Raw genomic sequence first — 8,648 nt, 5'->3', positions numbered from 1 at the left:
CTCTTCTTATAAGGACACTAATCCCATCAAGGGGGAGTCTACCCTTGATATTATCTAAACCTAATCCCCTCCCAAAGATTCCATCTCCAAATACTATCACATTTGGGATTAGGTTTTCAACATATGAATTTGAGGCAGACACAACATTCAGTCCATAGCAGCATTCCACATCCGCGCCCACTAAAAGGTAACAGTGACCCCAAACATCTCCTCACACTCTCAGCGGGGGGGGGGGGGGGGGGGGGGGAACCACTAAATGAAAACAAATAAACAAAAACAGTAAGACAATGGGAGAGGTTATCAAGATAGAATGACTTTGTTCAATATAAGAGAAAACACATTCTGGAAAGCTATAACATTGTAGCCATGACACCTGCTAGCACATCCTTCCATTGGAAGCCAGCAACTTTTAGTTCGCCATTTCTCACCAGGCACCATGACAAACACTAGCAGTTAAACCCATAAGTAAGATGTGGTTCCTGTCCCCAGGGAGCTCACAGTGCAATGGTAAAGAGAGATACAAGTAAATGAATTCAATGAAATAATATATTTTCAACAATGAGTTTATTTAAGAAGGGCAAAGGAAGCAGAACAGGAGTGGGGAATGAGGACAGACATCCCAAACAATAAGGACACCATCTGAGAGGCTGCACGTGTAGAATAAAGAGTCCAGTATATTGAGTAGTTCTGCCTGGGTTTAAAGCCCAGCTCGGCCCCTGATCGGCTGTGTGACCTCAGTAAGTTCTGAATCTCTCCAGGCTCAACTTCCTCATCTGTCAAATGGGGACACTGAAGGTGTCTATCTCACACGGTGACTCTGGGGAGCAAACAAGTGAAAGCATACATAAGAGCAGCAGGTATGCAGTAAGTGTTTCATAAATGTGTATGATGATCATGCTTTGGGGCTTGAAGGATGAAAAAGAGCTCTTTGGGCACATGGGCATCAGGGAATAAGTGGGAGAATATTCCACTCATGGAGTGTCTTCCCCATACACTGGCTATTTCAAAGCTGTTAGAAGATCCAGTTTCCAACTCTGGTTGCCCCATTTGTAAGAGGTATGTTCTCAAGCAAAATCTTCATCTCTATGCACTTCAGTTTCCTTGTTTATGAAATGGTGATAATACCATCCAAATGGTGATAAGAGAAATAGTGGTGCTTTGCAAACTCAAAAGCCCTCGCAAATGTAAGAGGGTGGAGACTGCCCAAAATACAGAAAGCCACTTAGAGGAAACAAGATTAGGAGGGCAGGGACACTGCTTGCTTTTGATCCAAGCAAATTACTTCTCTGAGCCTCTATTTTCTTGTCTGAAAAATTAGATCAATAAGGTTCATTTTGTAAGTATCTTGTGAGGATTCAAAGAAGTTATTTATGCAAAGAGGTGTCTCAGGCCCACCCATAGTAGATGCAGTAAATGCTCATTTCCTTCTTGCTTTTCCTCCCAACTTTGAGACATTAGCTGAAATTTACATTTGGGAAGACCTGGTGCCTGAATGGCATTATGTCCTGTGTTCCCAGGTTGCCAACAGAGGCCACCCTCGCCTGGATCAGATGGGACGGCAGAGGGAGAATTTCCAGGGCACACACACATACTTTGCCCCTGACAACGTCTATTCAAAGTCTACAGGAGACAGCACAATTGTGACCCTGGGTTCCCTCTCAGATGGCTGTCCCACAGAGAAGTGTCATGAACGTTCCCATAACTGGCAGCTACAACTGATTCCAAATAAGTCTGCCTTACCCAAAAGTGCAAACAGCTCACAAGAGAAATAGAAATGAGATCCAACTTCAGTGCACATGGGACAGGAAGCCCAAGCACGTGCTGTGCCCAGACATGTGGGCTCAGAAAACATGCCCTCTCCCCCTGCATGAGTATGTCATGTACTCAGAGGAAGGCAATGCAGACAGTACTCAGGATTGGGGATAGTGATGCCCAGCCTACCTTCTGGCTTGACCTGAGGCTTCTCATTTCTCCAGGGTGCCAGAACAGGGCACGGGGGGCATACTTTTCTGCTGTGAGAAACTAAAAAAAATAAGATCGTAGTGAAAGGAGCCCCAAAAGACCCTGGCATTTGCTTTATGCTCTTGAGTGACCTGAGACTTGCGCTTTCTCGGCTGTAGAGGAGGTTGTGATGAGATGTTCTGAGGTGCCCTTTAGCCCTCCTTTTCTAGAGGGCTGTGATGTTCTATCTTCTGTCCCTAACACTCATGAGGAATTGGGACAACTCACACAGGCAATATTCTGACTACTAGTTATTATCAGTAGCATGAATAGCTCATTAACACTTTTGACAAAATCAGATTGCACTTAAATCTACCCCCAGAGGGCAGTGTGTCTAATTTAATCCACGCACTGAGATTTGGAAAGTCTTGGGGTTGTATCTGAGACCTCCATTAAAAACATGGCAAGTGAGAGCCCTGAAAAGACAGGCCTGGATGGGGACCCCAGCTCTGCTCTTTCCAAGCCATGTGGACTCCAGCAAGTTATGCAACCTCTCTGAATCTGTATTCTTGTCTGTAACGTGGGAATAATGATAATGCATACCTCATAAAACTGAGAGAAGAATCTATAAGGCGTATAACAAATAGTAAGCATTCAGGAACAATTAGTGGTTAATATCATTATCATCATCATTGCTATGACCATCTTATCCACCACCGAGACAATGCCCCAGTCTTTGAATAGTCTTGGTGTAGATATTTCTTTGGAGGTCTAGTGATCACTCAGGTTTTAGACCTAGGCCCTCTTACCTTCTTGTTCTTACACATTCTCCCTGGATATTCTCACCTAAACCCATGTACCAGCTATGGTCTTTATCCCAGGGACTCCCACATTTAGATGTAAAGCCCAGAATTCTCTCTTAGGCTCTAGAACCATAAATGCAACTGTCCTCTAGGATGTTCTACAGATCCTTCAAAGTCATATTGTTCCAAAACCGGATTCATTTCCTCCACCAATCTTCTCTTATTTGTTGTTTCCTCTTCTGATGAATGGCCCTACCATCAAACCCCAAACCACAAAATCAGCTTGATTACTTGCTCTCCCTCGCTTCTTTGCCTCTGCTTCAACACCAAATCATCCAGTCCTGTTTATCTGACCTTCTAAGGAAATTTTATCTCTATACTATCTCTTGTCCAGCTCGGGCCACTACTCTCTCTCTCTCTCTCTCTGTCTCTCTCTCTCTCTTTTTCCCTCCCCACCCCCTTCTTTCCTAAGCTGTGCTAAGAACTTTCTAACTTATTTTCTTTTTCTACTCTTCATGAAAAAGCCACAGTGATCTCTCTAAAAATAGTATATGCATTCTTCATGTTAAGAATTTATTGATGCCCACCCATTGCTCATATGGTAAAACCCAAGTTCCTTAACTTGGCTTTCAAAATGATCCGTGCACCTGCCAGTATGACCTCTGCTTCTGTGCTCTAAACATTCTCAACTTCCTCTGGCCTTGTGAAATCCCCAGCTTTCTTTGCTTCCCGATCTTTGCTTAGAGTTCCCTCCTGCTCATGCAAAAATATATCCCCCACCTTTTTTTTTCTTCTTTTTTCTTTTCTTTTTTTTTTTTTTTTTTTTTTTTTTTTTTGACTAGGCAGCTCCAGCTTGTCCTTAGCTTCAGGGTCAGGTTTCTGGGAAGGTGTCCCCACCTCACCCCCAAATCTGTAAAGCTGCTGCTCTTCCAAGTTCCCACAGCACACTGGGTCACCGATTACAGCACAGAGCCCTTGGATGGAGCTTCCCTGATTACTTCTTTGTCTCCTGTTCTGGATCATCATCTCCATAGGGACAGAGCTCAACTTACCTTGTCCACCTTTGGGTTCTCAAGGTCTAGAACAATGTCTGATGCTAGGTAAATATTTTGAGGTTGAATAAAGAAATTAAGTGTCTCTGGTTGTCTCTAAAGATTTGGGGATCTATCTCTCTCTTCCAGGCCCCGAGGGTCCCCAGTGTTGCATGGCTGCCAGAGTCAAGGGTTCCCCTCCATGCCCAGGTAGAAAAGAAAAGACAATAACTGTGCCAGGGCAGGAGGCCCCTCACACTTGGAACAGCCTAGTCTAACAATGCATCCTCCCCCGCCTCCTCAGAGAATGAAGAATATAACAGGATTCAAGGCCTAGACTTGGGCGTGTGTAACTCTCTCTGGAAATAGTCAAAGAAGGATTATTGATCTCTCAGAGTTGGGGGAGGGAGTAATTCTTCGAGAATTCAGGAATTGTGGAAGAGTTTCTTGGGTCCTCTTCTTCTCCCTCCCTCTCGCCCCCTCTCTGCCCTCACCACCCATAGCCACATACAGAGTCACGACCATCTTACAAACATACTAGAGAGGGTCTGTCATCTCTCTAGGATGACGTCAAAACAGCACTTGTCCTCCTCCTCTCAGCCTGGTGGTCCCTACTGTATAGTCCTTACATCTTTCCTCTGCCGGTGCTGTCATCTAGCTCCTGACAATTCTTTAGACCCTAGAAAGCAGACCCTGAGATGGGGATTTTTATGCAGGTGACTTATGAAAGAGAGCTTCCAAGAGAAACCTGCCAGAAAGTGAGAAGAGTGAGACAGGGGAGGAGAAGAATCTAGGCACAGAAGTGGTTTCAGGTTGTGTCTAGTCTCATTCTGGTCTCACAGGGAACCCCTGAGGGTAAACTGTACCATAAAGTCTGTCCTACCTTGAGATGAGAGAGTGAGTCTTGTGAGTCCTGCACTGGCCAGTCATTGGCTCTGGTGTGCCCCGAGTGATGACAGAGGGAGTCAGGGCATAAGTCCCAGACCCTGCCGGGCTAGGCAGCTCCAACGGCCCAAGGACAATTCTCTGAAGAGGCGTTCAATTGTGAGCTGCTGGCAGCAACACCCATGGGGACTGGTAAAAGGAAAACAGAGATCAGAGTGATGCTGTAGACCCTTTGTTTCACTGGCAACTGTTCCTGACCTTCAGCTGGAAGTCCTGAGCCACTGTGCTTTCTGGGAGACTTTGGAGAGCTTCCAACACCTCTAGCAGTCTGTTCTTCATACTCCACTTCAGACTCCTGTATCGTCCACCCTCACACATCTGTGTGCAAGTGTTAAAATAGTGATTCACAGCCCAACCACATCCCTGTCAGAGGCAAGATGGAAGAAACTGAATGCCTGCCACTCTCCAGTCCCAGCTGGAGCCACGAAGCAGAGACGTTGCCAGATGTTCGTGTTGTACAGAGTCATGTCTTCCACCAGTAAAATAGCCAGTCTTGATGCAAGAGAGAAAAATGGGTCATGCCCTCCATGCCGATCTCTATTATGGGAAAAGCCTGTTGTTCATCTTAAAGAACTGAGAACCATGAGCGCCGGCTTAGACCAAGTGACAAGGTCCTCATGGCTCAATAAATAAATGAGATGAACTTGATGCAAACTTTCCTGTGAAGTATCGAAGTGGCAATACGGAAAGTGGGTGGTGCCGTTACCAGGCAAGCTTGGATTCAAATCCCAGCGTCACAACTCACCAACAGTGAGAGCTTGGGCAAATTCCTCACTTTTTCTGAGACACATCTATGCCACAGAGACACCATGTACCCTGCAAAGTTGTTATGAAAATCAAATAGAACACGGCACATAATAAGGGCTCGATAAATGAAAGCCGTTATTCTGAAGTTATCACCCCTATAGAAAGAAAAACTGGAAAGGAGTGGGAATTGATGTTTTTGGAGAAAGAGAAAAAGAGAAAATGTGCATGTGTGTGTGTGTGTGTGTGTGCGCACGTACATGTGAATGCATGCACATGCACTAGGTATTGTTGTTCTGAATGCCCGAATACCTTATTATTTCATGAGAGATAACAATTTTGTGATTGGGATGTTACGGGTATTTCTACTTTACAGAGGAGACTGAGGAACATACCATTTTTTTTCTCTGTTTAGAGATCAGGTTGTGGCTTTTTTTAAGGTTTATTTATTTATTTTTAAGAGACAGAGAGAGAGAGCACACGTGAGGCAGAGGCAGAGAGAGAGAGGGAGAGAGAGAGAATCCCAAGCCAGATCCAAGCTGTCAACACAGATCCCGATGCAGAGCTCAAACTCATGAACCGTAAGATCATGACATGAACCAAAATCAAAAGCCAGACACTTAATTGGCTGAGTCATCCAGGCCTCACTGAGATCGGGTCATGACTTTCAATGAGACACTTCACCCCCCAAGATAAAGAGAAGCCCACTAATGCAAATTCTAGAATGAGGCAGTGTCTGAGGTCCTTGCTGGTCGTCATATTTCCCAACCATCTAGAGCTTTCCAGGAAAGGCAACATCAGCATGGAATATTGGTGGGTAATATCAGCTTCCCATATCAGCCCTGCCTTCTATGGATTCAGGGCTCAGGACCGTAAATAACCCCCAGGATGCCTGGATATCCAGTTGTCTGCCTTTTGGTTATGATTCATCATAAAACTGACTGATGTTTAGATCAATAGAGCGATACTGCTCTAGAAATGACCCAGAATCCTCTTCATTTTTCTGGTAGGGAGATCCTATTTAAATAATGACTGTCATTTGGAAACTGACACTTATACCACAAGTCACACCAGAACTCTCTGCTTGTGAGTATTGGGTACATATTTGTCAATGGTCTTGAAAGTCAACTGTAAAGGGACACCTATTCTTAAGTAAAATGGCACCAAAGAAGTCTACTCTCTTGTCACCCCACTTCCTTAAGCTGTTGTGGCTCTGATTCCGTAACTATGAACTCCTCTCTGATTCTGAGGATGTAAGTCAGAATAGGAGACAGCGTTTGTCAATTATATGGTCATCTAAGACAGACTCTGATTTATTTGCTCTTTTCAGAGAGGCTGCCATCATCACCCTAGTTCATAACTAGCTTTAGCCAATAAGAGCTTTTAAAAAAGAAAGTTTGAGTGCTTTCTGTGGTGGAGAACTGTTCTGAACATTTCGCATGGACTTATTTAATATTCACAAAAACCCCATGAAGTAGAAAATTACCATTACGCCCATTGTACCGATGTGAAAGTTGTGGAGTTGTGGCATAGAAAGCTAAAATAACTTACCCACAGTCAATAAAACAAACAGTGGTGCTGATGTTTGATCAAGAGGCTATCCGATTCTGGTACAAATTCTTAAATTCTCAACCTTCTTACCTTTACAGAATGCCCATTATGGATTAATTCTACCAACTTTCTTTCAATGGCAAGTACATTCTCTAGCTTTGTTTGTTTCAGAAATATCCTTTCCAGGAGTTAAATAAATTGAGTTCCAGTCAAGTGTAGACTGGTATGGTATGACTTGGTAGCTGAGCTCAGTAGGGTATGACAAGTCATATTTATTTGAATACCTACTGTATTAGTGTGTTGGGGCCGTCAAACAAAATGACACAGACCTGGTGGCTTGAACAACAACTTATTTTTTCATAGTTCCTGAGGCTGGAACTCCGAGATAAAGGTGTCAGCAGATTTTGCATTCTTCTGAGGTTTCTCTCCTGGGCTTGCAGGTGGCCAGCTTCTCACCGTGTCCTCACCTGGCCCCCCTTGTGTCTGTTTGTGTGTGCTATGTCCTCTTCTTATAAGGACACCAGTCAGATTGGATAGGGCCCACCCAAAAGGCCTCATTTTAACTTAATTACCTCCTGAAAGTCTTCATCTCTAAATACAGTCACATGCTGAGATGCTGGGGGTTAGGGTTTCAACATATGAATAGTAGGGGGACACAAATTCAGCCCATAATACCTGCTAAGTATCTGGCACTGTGATGTCATTTTACAAGATAACTCACAAAGGTGAATAAATCAGGGCTTACTTCCTCTGTGCAATGGACCTCCCAGTTCCTACATGACAAAGTTACAGAGTATAAGATGAGATATAGTGTGTAAGGAATACAAAGTAAAGTGCTAGGGGAATTCAGGAAAATGAGAGGTGATTTTCCAGATCTGGGGGAGGTCAAAACATGCTTCATGGTAAATCTAGCATTTGAGAAAGTTCCCACCCAAGATTTGATTTGGGGTTAAGAGGTAAAGGTAGATGATTTTTGTCTATGACAGTCTAAACCCAAAGAAACAACAAGATGACACATCATTTACTTGTACTTTTTTATTGTGACCTTCCCCCACCCCCTTTCTGAGTCGAGGACAGAATGATTGGAGCTCGGTGTTTTTAAACACTGACATGTAGTAGATGGTCTTACTCAAAACTCTTGTTTTTTTTCCTTCTGCAAGCATTTCAAGTTATGTCTCTCGTCAAGTAACTGACAGATGAAAATTAAGTCTGACCTGGAACCAACAAGGAGCTTGCGCCATGAGTGGATCCAACAGGTTAATAAATAGGTCTTTCGGTCATATCACATGTTGTGCTTTTCAAAGTATTTTGCCCATTTTGATCTTTGTGGCAACAATACTGTGAGAGGCATGCTTAATGATAATAATCGCCCTACTAGAGTTATTCCTCAGTCTTCTCTGTCCTGCTCAGTGCCTTCAGGAGGCTGATTCCTAAGAAATTCACCACCCAGACTCCCTTGTATGGGCATCCTGCTGGATTGTATAGCATATATCTTCAAGATCATTCCATTTCGATAGAGATGCTGTATTTTTTAATAGCTTCTTAATTTTGCATTCTTTGTAACTTTTACTAAGGCAAAGGTTCACGACCTTCAAATAGAGAATGGCGTGTTGAAAACACCACACCTTTTTGG

At 43.7% G+C, this 8,648-nt stretch overlaps 1 long non-coding RNA gene across 1 annotated transcript in view; it reads right to left on the bottom strand.

Annotated features, from left to right (window-relative positions):
- Positions 1–553: 553 nt before the first annotated feature.
- The window catches only part of LOC131511702 (uncharacterized), a 59,933-nt gene continuing 51,838 nt past the window's right edge, over positions 554–8,648 (bottom strand). The window contains exons 3-5 of the long non-coding RNA XR_009261679.1: positions 4,659–4,849; positions 1,942–2,022; positions 554–817 (exon numbers count right to left, since the gene is read on the bottom strand). This is a non-coding gene — a long non-coding RNA (uncharacterized LOC131511702). The remainder of the gene's footprint in view (positions 818–1,941; positions 2,023–4,658; positions 4,850–8,648) is intronic.

This window comes from Neofelis nebulosa, chromosome 5, assembly GCF_028018385.1.
Source record: "Neofelis nebulosa isolate mNeoNeb1 chromosome 5, mNeoNeb1.pri, whole genome shotgun sequence".
Classification (NCBI taxonomy): domain Eukaryota; kingdom Metazoa; phylum Chordata; class Mammalia; order Carnivora; family Felidae; genus Neofelis; species Neofelis nebulosa.
Note: the sequence above shows the minus strand (reverse complement) of the source record. Positions and strands in the feature narration are given on the sequence as shown.